The sequence below is a fragment of the Athene noctua genome, unplaced genomic scaffold (assembly GCF_965140245.1).
Source record: "Athene noctua unplaced genomic scaffold, bAthNoc1.hap1.1 HAP1_HAP1_scaffold_79, whole genome shotgun sequence".
NCBI lineage: Eukaryota > Metazoa > Chordata > Aves > Strigiformes > Strigidae > Athene > Athene noctua.
Genome location: NW_027437566.1, coordinates 513978 through 527096, shown reverse-complemented (window position 1 = coordinate 527096; position 13119 = coordinate 513978).

Below are 13119 nucleotides of genomic sequence, written 5' to 3'. Positions count from 1 at the left end.
AGAGGCCGGTAGAGGCCAGAAAAGTGGAGGTTAAAAATGGGTGTGAGGCCAAAACGGGGTAGGAGGCCAGAAAAAAGTGGAGGTTGATACAGAATGGGATGATGAAAACGCGCAGGAGGCCGCAGGAAAGTAAAGGTTAGAAGAAAATGCCGTTGTTTCTTTTTTTGTGGGGGGAGGAACTATTTCAGAGTGTAAGTATTTGGTGAACACTATTTCAGCAGCATTATTCCACAGCGAAGTATTTTGGGGGGATTACTTGGGGGGGGGGCTACTTTGGGGCAGATTCTTTTGCATGGGGACTATTTTGGGGGTGACTATCGGGGGAAACTATTTTGGTATGGAAGCATTTCAAGGGGGAGCATTTAGGGAGGGACTATTTCGCAGAGACTATTTCAAGGGCAATAATTCAGGAGGACCCTGAAACATGGTGGGAGGCCAGAAGAAGTAGAGACCACAGGGCAAATATAGGCCAGAATAAAAGTAGATGCCAAAAAGGGGTGTGAGTTCTGATGGGCATTAGAGTTTGGAAAGGGCTGTGAACCCAAAAATGGTTGGGAAGACGTGGGAGAATTAGAGATGGAGAAATCACTAGAAAAGGAAGGAGGAGTCCTGCAGGGGCATGGTGGAAGATAAACAGGGTCAGGGAGCAAGATGTAGGAAGAGACATAATGATGACTGGAGACTAGAAAGACACAGAGAAAGAAATCAAATGTACAGAGAAAGGAAGGTGGGAAGGAGAAAAAGCAAGAGACGGTCAAGAAGGCAGAGGGATTGAGGGGATGACAGAGCGAGATAGGGAGACGGATTGGGACAAAGGGAGGCATAAAGGAAAGAGCCGGATGGGCTGCAAGATGAAGGGGAACAGCCATGGAGCAGGACAGAATGGCACAGGGAGCTGGGCACGGGGTTATAGCAGGAAAGAACACCACAGAGAGGGGTATGGATCTCTACAGGCAAAATGTTCAGGAGAGGACGGAGGACTGAGAGAAGAAGACAAAATGGACAGGCAGCGAGGCTGAAAGAAACAGTAGCGATCGAGACATACAGACACAGATAGGACTGAGGGAGAGAGCTGAAGAAAGAGCGCCGAGCCAGCAATGAGGAGCAGGCCAGAGGAATAAGCAAGGGGAGGGAGCCACGCAGAGGCATCTAGAAAACAGGTGAGTGACAGGGAGCCACACAGCAGGAGATGGCTCTGTAAGGGAGTGGGACACAGAGCAGGATGCTGGTCTAGAATCAACAAGAATGACAGAGGTGGAGCATGAGAAAAGACAAAGTTGAAGCAATCAATAGTCAAGACAGTGAGAAGCACAAAGGGTCTGTGAGACAGTGAGGTGAAAATGGTGGAAGATTAGGACAGGGAGATACAGGAGTGGGGAAGGGTGGGGGGGAGCATGAGCAAGATTACAGGACAAAGGCAGGAAGAGAAGGATAGAGGGAAATAGGAAAGCGGGGATACAGAGTGGCACAAACGGGCACAGCAGGGAAAAGAATGCCAGGGAACAGGCCAGAAAACTTGTGGGTGAAAAACAGACACATGCCGATCATGACCAAGAAGGAAAAGGAAAAAACCAGTCCTAGCCTGCAAGAGAGAGATGGGTAGTGTAAAAAAGGAAGGAGGGGGAGTTAGACAAAGTCATCTAGAAAGAAAGATAAAGGGAGAGCTAGAAGAAGGCACAAGAGGGAGTGGGTGCAGAAGAGAATAACAAGAGCACCACATTACTGGTGGGTGGTAGTGTGAGGCATGGGGGCAGCAAGCAACGCCCACCAACAGTACCATGTACCTTTTGCCACAGCAGCGGTAAGTGTGGTTGAGCACCACACCCCACACGAGCTGCAGCCTAGTGGCAGTGCTGCTCTTCAGCTGCTGGGCGGTGTGTCACACACTCTCGAGGTACGGGCACAATGCTTGTTGGGGAGCAGCCGGAAGCCCCCGGGAAAACCACATGAAAGTTGCAACAAAACTTTCCCTCCTGCTGTGTTACAAAGGCTGGAGTGGTAGCAATGACTATGCCGTGCTATGCACACCCATGAGTAATGCAGCTGCCTGGCAGCAAATTCTGCAAAACCTACAGCTCCTGGCATGCACTGGCAAACACATCATGGCTGCCTGCAAGCCAAGTGCTGTAAGACCAGACATGCCAGCATGACCCAGGGAACTTGGCTGGCCAGAAACCCCATACACCAGGACTACAGCTCCTGCTATCTTGTGAGATGCAGCTTTCCTTGCTTTCTGACACGGCAGGAACACCATTTTTAACCCCTCCGCACCCCCACCAATGCACCCAGAAGCCCCACGACCGGCTCGGGGCAGCCCCTGCCCCCAGCTCCAACATCGAGCAGTGCCATCCTGCTGCCACCACCATCCTCTCCACAAGTTACTTCCCCAGGAGTTGCCAGTTGATTGCATGACTCCACTCACCTTCTCCCTCAGTGCAGCCACAGCCCAGCAATGCCCAACAACTGCTCTGCTCCTCCCTTGGTTGACACCAACCCCTCTGATAGCTGTCTTGCTTTTAACAGCAGCACCCACCCCTCCACCTGCAGCAACCCCTTTACAGGGAGGGGCCACTGCCATCAGCCTCACTGCCCACACCTGGGGCCCCTCCAGCTGCAGCCCACAGCTGGAGGCCATCACCCACCCCCCCAGAGCTTCATCACCCCTCACCTGGGGCAAAAGAAGCACAAAAGGCAGACAGAAAGTGCTTATTCAGTCACACACAGAACAAATCCCAGAAGGGAGTCTGCTCAGGGCCTCTAATGCTATCCCTGCCCCTGGCACATCTTGGTACTTGTTCACAAAGCCACAGTCCTCAGTCCAGCCAATAACAGTCAGTCGGTCTGCTGGGCAGAGCTAGAGAATGCAAAAAGAGAGGAGCAGGGTGCAGGACACTAGAAGATGAGAAAAGAGGCAGCTGGCTAGACAGTATGGGGGTGGTGGGAAAACAAAAGTCAAGTAACAGGGCGGTGAGAGGATGGGGACAGGAAGCCCAACACAGATATGGAGAAAAAAAGCAACAGGGAGAGAAGAAAAGAGGCAGAAGAAAGTGGAAGAAGGAGCAGGACAGTGACCAGCAAAGAAGGCTGAGGAGCAGCACAGAGATGCAGAAACCTGTGATGGGGAGCATAACAGACATGGAGGGAAAAAAAAAAGGGGGGGGGGGGCACGGACTTAGCCCAAGATTGCAAAAAAAAAAAGCTACAAAGAACAGGGAAAAGCAGCAGCAATGGGGAGTCAGGATAGAAAATGATAAAGAGAAAGGACAGGGAAGAAACACAAAAAAATACACATACCTACATGTTAGAGGGCTGAGAAGGAAGAATTAGGAAACAGCAACAGAGACACAGTAGACCTGGAGCCAAAAACTAATACTGATGCATACAGAAAGAAGAGGGCATAGTCTAAACCAGGGAAAACAAAAACAGAGAGGTGGAGAAAACACAAAAGCAACAGACAAGGCATCAAGATAGGAATTACTGAATAGTAACAGAGCGCCAGCCAGAAGCACCACAAAAGAGAAAAGATCACATGGGATATGGGGCAGAGGAAGAAATTCACAAACCAGGGACAAGTAGCCAGAGAGAGATGCAAAAATTAGATGGAGAAAAGAACAGACCACAGGGCAAAGAGGGAGTCACTGATAAACAGGTACAGAGCACCAGGCAGAGTATGATGGAGAATGGGAATAAAAAGAGCAGCAAGCTAAAAGGAAGAGGGAGAAATTAAAAAACAGTGACTGGAAGACAGACAGAGACACATGGAGAGAGAAGACAAAAGAGCAATGGGCAACAAGATGGATAGGGAGGAAATAAAAAATAGCAGAAGGGAGTCAGCCAGAGAGAAAGACACCAATGAAAAAGGCCAAATAGTTGTCCTGGTTCAGCTAGGATAGGGTTAAGTTTCCCCAGCAGGGAGGTGGAAGGGATCTTCAGCCAGGTTATTCATACCATGCTGACTGTCAGGTCTGGTGCGGCAGCAAGGGAACCTTTACTTTGTGGCTTTGGTCGAGCGGAGCACGCGAGCGAGCTGTCTGTATCCATTGCGGTATTTCTGTGCATATCTTTTGTCTTGTTTACTGTTATTACTCTTTATTGTTGTTATCATTGCTACTGTTGCTGTTCAAATAGTTTATTACACTGTTGTATTAAATTTCTTCTTATTTTAACCCGGTTTTGTGCCCTACTTGTGTCTGAGGGTGGGGGAGGGACAACGGCAAGGTGGTCTCCGGTTCCGGCAGGGCTTAAACCAACACAATAGGCTATGAGGGGCAGATGTAGAAATGAAAAAGTGAGGACAGGGAGCAGGAAAGAGAGAGAGATAAAGATCCCAGGGAACAGCGGTGAATGCAGGAAAATGAGAGAGAAATTAATCCATAGTGACAGGGAGCTTGACAGAGAGGGGTGAAGAAAGGCACAAATAGTGGCAGGGTACAGGGCAGATAGAGGGAGGACATACAAGATGGGAACAGGGAAATCCTCCAAGCAAGATGGAGAAGGAAGATACAGTTGAGAAAAAAATGCTGACCAACATCAGAAAGAGAGGAGTCTAGGATCAAAACAGGAAGGGACCAGGACACACAGGAGGGATGAATGAGGCCCAAGAGCTCAGGACTTACTACAGCTCTCAGCGCTGCCAGGAGAATTTGACAGGTCAGACTCTTCCTTCTCTTTGTCTTCTTCCTTCCTCTCCTATAGCTCCAGTTGCCTGGATGTCCTCCACTTAAGAGAATATGTAGGTTTCTCACAGCTCTTACAAGATGAGGCCTGCTAGACATAGAACCTCACTTGATCACACACTACGTGCAGGAGTAGGACAGAGGGAAGAGAGAGAAACTGATAAGCAAGGACAGAACAGATATACTGAGAGAGAAATAGAACAGAAGCAAGAGTTAAACAAAAGGTACAGAAGAAGTTGAAGTGGTTGAGGAAATGAGACAGGAAAACATGCACTATCAGGAAAACTAGAGAGAGAGATAAAAACCATGGCTGGGCTGTAGGATGTGAAAAAAGCCTGGGAGCATAAAACAAGAAGAAATGGGACATGAAACTGGGAAATACAGCAAGAAAAAATGGGACAGGCAGTGGTATGGTGTTGGAGAATGGCTTGCAGAGAGCAAGGCCATGGGTCTCTGCAGGAGCTGATTGCAGCCATCTGAGGTAAACAAAGGAAAAAACCCAGGGTACAGTTATGCCTAACAAAGGACTGTTATGTTAACAAAGAGAGAAACTGAGGTACACAATGGCCTTGATGGTAAAAAAACAACCTTGGGAAAGGAGGCAGGCCAGAAGAGGGAAGATGTTGTGACATATCTGAAATGCCACAAGGGGCTGGGATATTATAATGTAGCCTTTTACGTGTATCCAATAGATTTGTGAGTAGTATGCATGATTATTGTAGAGTGCTTATATAAGGGGTGATTTCTTTCAATAAAGTTGAAGCTTGCTCTATCATTCACATTGAATCGGCTGCTTGCTTCCTCCGCCCGCCGCACAAACCATTCTATGATTCTATTCTATGATTGAATGATTCCAAAAAGAAACTGAAAATCTGCATGTGCTTATTTGCAAAAGTGTGTGTTTTAATTTATTTACATTACTATTGCTTTGGCATTAAATAAAATTGCTAATCTTTGCTATCTAGCTGTATTTTTGTCACAAATGGATGGAAAATGCAAGCCACATAAAAATGAGAGCCTGACAACTTTAATTTCCATTTTCAGATTAACCAGAAGGAATGTACTTTGTCACTTATAAAACACACCGTAGTTCAATTTAAAAAAAAAAAAAAAAAAAAAGTAAGAAAAAAGTAAAAAATTGTTCAGCTTGTTAAAGAAGCTGCAATTACTCAGGATTTGGATCAACAGGTACCCCTTAAATATTTTTGGACTAAATCATTAACACAATGTTAACTTCTGGTAAAATGTACTCTCGTTAAAGCTAAAAAATCTGTCGAGCTGACATGCATTTTAGATACTGCTGCAAATGTGACCATAATATCTGTGAGCAGGTTGGCTGTTAGCCCTGGTACCTCAAATGCTTTTCAGGGTTGGTGTCATGCTGTAACAATTTAAAGCAAGGATCTCATTCATGTAAGAGGCCTAGAAAATTGGGTAGCAAATATTAATCCATTTATATTGGAAAACCCCTATTGCATTTTGGGGTCATAACTGTATGACTCAATGAGGAACTCAAATTGCACCAAATTTGTCTTAATCACCACTGTAGCACAACCCACCCTGAAACCCACCCTGACACTAACCTTGTAAACCGAATCACCTGTGTGTATTGTCCTGCAACAACTTAAAACTGTTATTAAGACTTTAAAAGATTTACAGGCACTGTTAAGAACCATAAATTAGATACAGCCGTGGGCCTAACTCATTATGATCTGCATAGCTTATTTGATATTTGGTGAAAAGATCCTTTACTGACATCACCCAAAGTACTTACAAAAAAAGCAAAACAAGATCTTCACCATATAGCTAACAAGCATCGCAAGTACACTGCATTCCCCCACAGGACAAACCATAGTAGAAAGAGCGCACCAGACCTTGAAAGTGCTTTTGCAAAAACAAAAGGGGGGAGAGAGCTTGGCTCTAGGTCAACCATTTGCTCTGCTGTAAAACGCATGCATTTCTTCCACCAGAATGTCAGAGCAACACAAAACCAGTTTTCTTTATCAAGGTATCCAGCTAAAAACATCACTGCAACTTGCCCTGAATACCAGAAAGACTCCATCTCTTCAAACCTTTTAAATATCTCCCCTGTATTACAGGTGTCACCAATATTGTGTCATTTTTCATCATAGATACCAGATCAACAAGAAGTCCAGAGCAAAGCTCAAGTGTTAACAAAAACCTAGAAAGGGGTAACTGGGAAGGACCATTTCCTTTAATAACCGGGGGAAGAGGTTATGCTTGTGTCTCCACAGGTCTCATCTCCAGTGGTCACCGGCAAGGTGTGTGCAACCACACCTGAGGGTGAGAGGCAGCCAGCACTCAGGATCCAGCTGTGGGTGCTGTGAGTGCCCCTGTGCCAACAGTTTGGGGTCTCTTCGACTGATCATTTAAGCAGAATGTCTGAGTAATGTTTGCTACTGCAACAGGACAAACTACACTACAGTTGCCAATTCTTTTAAGAGAAAATGCTAACAGTAATTGTAACTCCTTAATGAAATATCTAGGCTTACTAGTCACTTGTGCAAAATGTAGTTTAGATAAAATATAGTTATTAATAAGGATAAGATACTGTAAGAATATATGTATTCCACTTTGTTTAGTAATATTAAGAATTAAGAGCTCAAGTGTTTAACCTTATTTAGAAACTCCCTTGGTTTTCCCCCTGGAGTACTGGCCAGGCTCCAGGTGGAACCCAACAGGAGGATGAAATCAGATGTTTCTGCTCAAAGAACGTTGCCAGTTATTTTGGCCTGTTACTTTAAAGGCCGGACCTGCTTGCAGCGACTTTGGATGTCTCACCTACGGATGGACGCATCACATAGGGTTTCCAGTTTGTGAGGAAGGGCACTCTAAATTCTCGCTGCATCCAGGGTTCCCTAGCAATTGCGGATCTGAATGTTAGTACCGTATTTTCCTTACTGTTTATTTTTGTACTATTTAGTCATATCCCTTAAATATGGATAGTGAAATTAGTCTACTCTTTTTAATTAGAACTATTCTAAGTATGCTGTGTTTTGAAGTTTGTCTAACTCTTAATTGATACAGCTCTCAAACAAGTCTTGCAGGTGCCACAGCAAAACAAAGAAAGGGGAGGGCTGGAAGGCATCGGCCTCACACAACTTCTGACAAACAGCTAAGCTTTGATGAAGAACAGGCCTCGTAAGATAGGTAAGAAACTGCAGAGTTGTGCCAAGGTGGCAGGGAAAGATCAATCAGAACAGTAGGCATTTTGCCTGGGCTTAGCAACTGCTGCCGACCCATCTCAGACCTGTTTGGTATGCCATTTGTACTGGTCATTATGGTTGGTATAATCAGACAGTCTGGCTGAGATGGCAAGATGTGACTCCTTCAGAAGTACCGGTGAACAGCACTAGGTTTTGTAGTGATGTTTATACAATGAATTTACATCTTGAAGAAAGAAGAGGGTTTAATAATGATTTGACTAAAAGGTTACCAATTATTAGATGGTTAAAAAATGTTTTGTTTTTACATGGAATAACAGTTTAAATTGTCATTGTAATCCTTTTAATGATATTAACCTGTGTGTGAAAGTGTTTTATGAGAACGATGGACTGAACAATAAAAGGGGTCTGGATCACTCAAAAACAAAAAGGGGGATCTGTGGAATGCCTGGGAAACAGCGGACATGTTATGAGTGATCCAGACTGAGTGGCATCACTGTAATCAGGCTGTAGCTGTTGGGAAGAACACCGGCAAGGCCAAGAGGATGAGAAACTGCGTGAGTAGCAAAGAAATAAGGATGCCGGACTGTGGGAAATAAAATGTTTGTCTAACAGAAGAACTACGTGTGAACACCATAACGGGACCAACCATAGGGGGCGTGAAGGCTTGTGGACAGTAGTATAGAACCAATCATAGTTTGTTTGCTTTCATGTGATTGCTCTTCGATAGTATGTGGGATGCTTTGTACTTGATAAGGTACCTTCGACAGTTTAAGGTGTGCTGTATTACAGAGTCGAGCTGCCATACACTTTCTTTTGCTTGCCCAGGGGCATGGATGTAAAGATTTTGATGGGATGTGTTGTTTTAATCTATCCGACCACAGTCAATTAATGCAAAACCAATTACAATGGATGAAGCAACGTTTACAAAAAACACAAGTGGTTGTCAATCCTTGAGACAAATAGTTACAATCTGTGTTTGGTCTGTCCCTATGGCTACAAGGTCTGTTACAAGAAGGATTGCGGTGATTAGGAATAGTACTATTGATTGTAGTAATTATTAAAATAGCATATATTTGTATAATGACAAATATTAGTAAATTTATGCTTGTGCAGCCTGCACAAAAAGAAAAAGGGGGAATTGTTGGAGAACGGCTTGCAGAGTGCAAGGCCATGGATCTCTGCAGAAGCTGATTGCAGCCATCTGAGGTAAACAAAGGAATAAACCCAGGGTACAGTTATGCCAAACAACAGACTGTTATGTTAACAAAGAGAGAAACTGAGGTACACAATGGCCTTGATGGTAAAAAAACAACCTTGGGAAAGGAGGCAGGCCAGAAGAGGGAAGATGTTGTGACATGTCTGAGATGCCACAGGGGACTGGGATATTATAATGTAGCTTTTTACATGTATCCAATAGATTTGTGAGTAGTATGCATGATTATTGTAGAGTGCTTATATAAGGTGTGATTTCTGTCAATAAAGTTGAAGCTTGCTCTATCATTCACATTGAATCGGCTGCTTGCTTCCTCCGCCCGCCGCAGTCATCTGCAACCTTACAGGGGTTGTTTGTTTTACCAGGGGTTGTAGATGCTGATTATGAAGAGAAAAATCAAAATTATGGTCTGTACCCCTGTGTTCTGTAACAAAAAAGTAAAAAATTGTTCAGTTTGTTAAAGAAGCTACAATTACTCAGGATTTGCATCAGCAGGTACCCCTTAAATATTTTTGGACTAAAACAGTGACACAATGTTAACTTCTGGTAAAATGTACTCTCCTCAAAGCTAAAAAATCTGTCGAGCTGACAGGTATTTTAGATACTGGTGCAGATGTGACCATAATATCTGTGAGCAGATTGGCTGTTAGCCCTGGTACCTCAAATGCTTTTCAGGGTTGGTGTCATGCTGTAACAATTTAAAGCAAGGATCTCATTCATGTAAGAGGCCCAGAAAATTGGGTAGCAAATATTCATCCATTTATATTGGAAATCCCCTATTGCATTTTGGGGTCATAACTGTATAACTCAATGAGGAACTCAAATTGGATCAAATTTGTCTTAATCACCACTGTAGCACAACCCACCCTGACACTAACCTTGTGAACCTAATCACCTGTGTGTATTGTCCTGCAACAACTTAAAACTGTTATTAAGACTTTAAAAGATTTACAAACACTGTTAGGAACCATAAATTGGATACAGCCGCTGTGGGCCTAACTCATGATGATCTGCATAGCTTATTTGATATTTTGTGAAAAGATCCTTCACTGACATCACCCAAAGTACTTACAGAGAAACCAAAACAAGATCTTCACCATATAGCTAACAAGCATCGCAAGTATACTGCATTCCCCCACAGGACAAACCATAGTAGAAAGAGCGCACCAGACCTTGAAAGTGCTTTTGCAAAAACAAAAGGGGGGAGAGAGCTTGGCTCCAGGTCAGCCATTTGCTCTGCTGTAAAACACATGCATTCTTTCCACCAGAATGCCAGAGCAGTACAAAAACAGTTTTCTTTATCAAGGTATCAAGCTAAAAACATCACTGCAACTTGCCCTGAATACCAGAAAGACTCCATCTCTTCAAACCTTTTAAACATCTCCCCTATGTTACAGGTGTCACCGGTATTGTGTCATTTTTCATCACAGATACCAAATCAACAAGAAGTCCAGAGCAAAGCTCAAGTGTTAACAAAAACTTAGAAAGGGGTAACTGGGAAGGACCATTTTCTTTAATAACCTGGGGAAGAGGTTATGCTTGTGTCTCCACAGGTCTCAGTCTCCAATGGTCACTGACAAGGTGTGTGCAACCACACCTGAGGCGTGAGAGGCAGCCAGCACTCAGGATCCAGCTGTGGGTGCTGTGAGTGCCCCTGTGCGGACAGTTTGCGGTCTCTTCGACTGATCTTTTAAGCAGAATGTCTGAGTAATATTTGCTACTGCAACAGGACAAACTACACTACAGTTGCCAATTCTTTTAAGAGAAAATGCTAACAGTAATTGTAACTCCTTAATGAAATATATAGGCTTACTAGTCACTTGTGCAAAATGTAATTTAGATAAAATATAGTTATTAATAAGGATAAGATACTGTAAGAATGTATGTATTCAACTTTCTTTGTTTAGTAATATTAAGAATTAAGAGCTCAAGTGTTTAACCTTATTTAGAAACTCCCTTGGTTTTCCCCCTGGAGTACTGGCCAGGCTCCAGGTGGAACCCAACAGGAGGATTAAATCAGATGTTTCTGCTCAAAGGAAGTTGCCAGTTATTTTGGCCTGTTACTTCAAAGGCTGGACCTGCTTGCAGCGACTTTAGATGCCTCACCTACGGATGGACGCATCACGTAGGGTTTCCAGTTTGTGAGGAAGGGCACTCTAAATTCTCGCTGCATCCAGGGTTCCCTAGCAATTGCGGATCTGAATGTTAGTACCGTATTTTCCTTACTGTTTATTTTTGTACTATTTAGTCATATCCCTTAAATATGGATAGTGAAATTAGTTTACTGTTTTTAATTAGAACTATTCTAAGTATGCTGTCTTTTGAAGTTTGTCTAACCCTTAATTGATACAGTTCTCAAACAAGTCTTGCAGGTGCCGCAGCAAAACAAAGAAAGGGGAGGGCTGGAAGGCATCGGCCTCACACAGCTCCTGACAAACAGCTAAGCTCTGATGAAGAACAGGCCTCATAAGATAGATAAGAAACTGCAGAGTTGTGCCAAGGTGGCAGGGAAAGATCAATCAGGACAGTAGGCATTTTGCCTGGGCTTAGCAACTGCTGCCGACCCATCTCAGACCTGTTTGGTATGCCATTTGTACTAGTCATTATGGTTGGTATAATCAGACAATCTGGCTGATATGGCAAGATGTGACTCCTTCAGCAGTACTGGTGAATAGCACTAGGTTTTGTAGTGATGTTTATACAATGTGTTTACATCTTGAAGAAGGAAGAGGGTTTAATAATGATTTGACTAAAAGGTTACCAATTATTAGATGGTTAAAAATTCTTTTGTTTTTACATGGAATAACAGTTTAAATTGTCATTGTAATCCTTTTAATGATATTAACCTGTGTGTGGAAGTGTTTTATGAGAACGATGGACTGAACAATAAAAGTGGTCTGGATCATTCAAAAATAAAAAGGGGGATCTGTGGAATGCCTGGGAAACAGCGGACATGTTATGAGTGATCCAGACTGAGTGGCATCACTGTAATCAGGCTGTAGCTGTTGGGAAGAACACCAGCAAGGCCGAGAGGATGAGAAACTGCGTGAGTAGCAAAGAAATAAGGATGCCGGACTGTGGGAAATAAGATGTTTGCCTAACAGAAGAACTACGTGTGAACACCATAACGGGACCAACCGTAGAGGGCGTGAAGGCTTGTGGACAGTAGTATAGAACCAATCATAGTTGTTTGCTTTCATGTGATTGCTCTTCGATAGTATGTAGGATGCTTTGTACTTGATAAGGTACCTTCGACAGTTTAAGGCGCACTGTATTACAGAGTCGAGCTGCCATAGACTTTTTTTTACTTGCCCAGGGGCATGGATGTAAAGATTTTGATGGGATGTGTTGTTTTAATCTATCTAACCACAGTTAATTAATTCAAAACCAATTACAATGGATGAAGCAACGTTTACAAAAAACACAAGTGGTTGTCAATCCTTGAGACAAATGGTTACAATCACTGTTTGGTCTGTCCCTATGGCTACAAGGTCTGTTACAAGAAGGATTGCGGTGATTAGGAATAGTACTATTGATTGTAGTAATTATTAAAAAAGCATATAGTTGTATGATGAGAAATATTAGTAAATTTATGCTTGTGCAGCCTGCACAAAAAGAAAAAGGGGGAATTGTTGGAGAACGGCTTTCAGAGAGCAAGGCCATGGGTCTCTGCAGGAGCTGATTGCAGCCATCTGAGGTAAACAAAGGAAAAAACCCAGGGTACAGTTATGCTAACAACAGACTGTTATGTTAACAAAGAGAGAAACTGAGGTACATTATGACCTTGCATATGATAAAGGAACGGCCCTGGGAGAAAAACAGGTTCAGAAGAGGGAAGATGTTGTGACATATCTGAAATGCCACAAGGGGCTAGGATATTATAATGTAGCCTTTTACATGTATCCAGTAGATTTGTGAGTAGTATGCATGATTATTGTAGAGTACTTATATAAGGGGTGATTTCTTTCAATAAAGTTGAAGCTTGCTCTATCATTCACATTGAATCGGCTGCTTGCTTCCTCCGCCCGCTGCACCTGCCCAC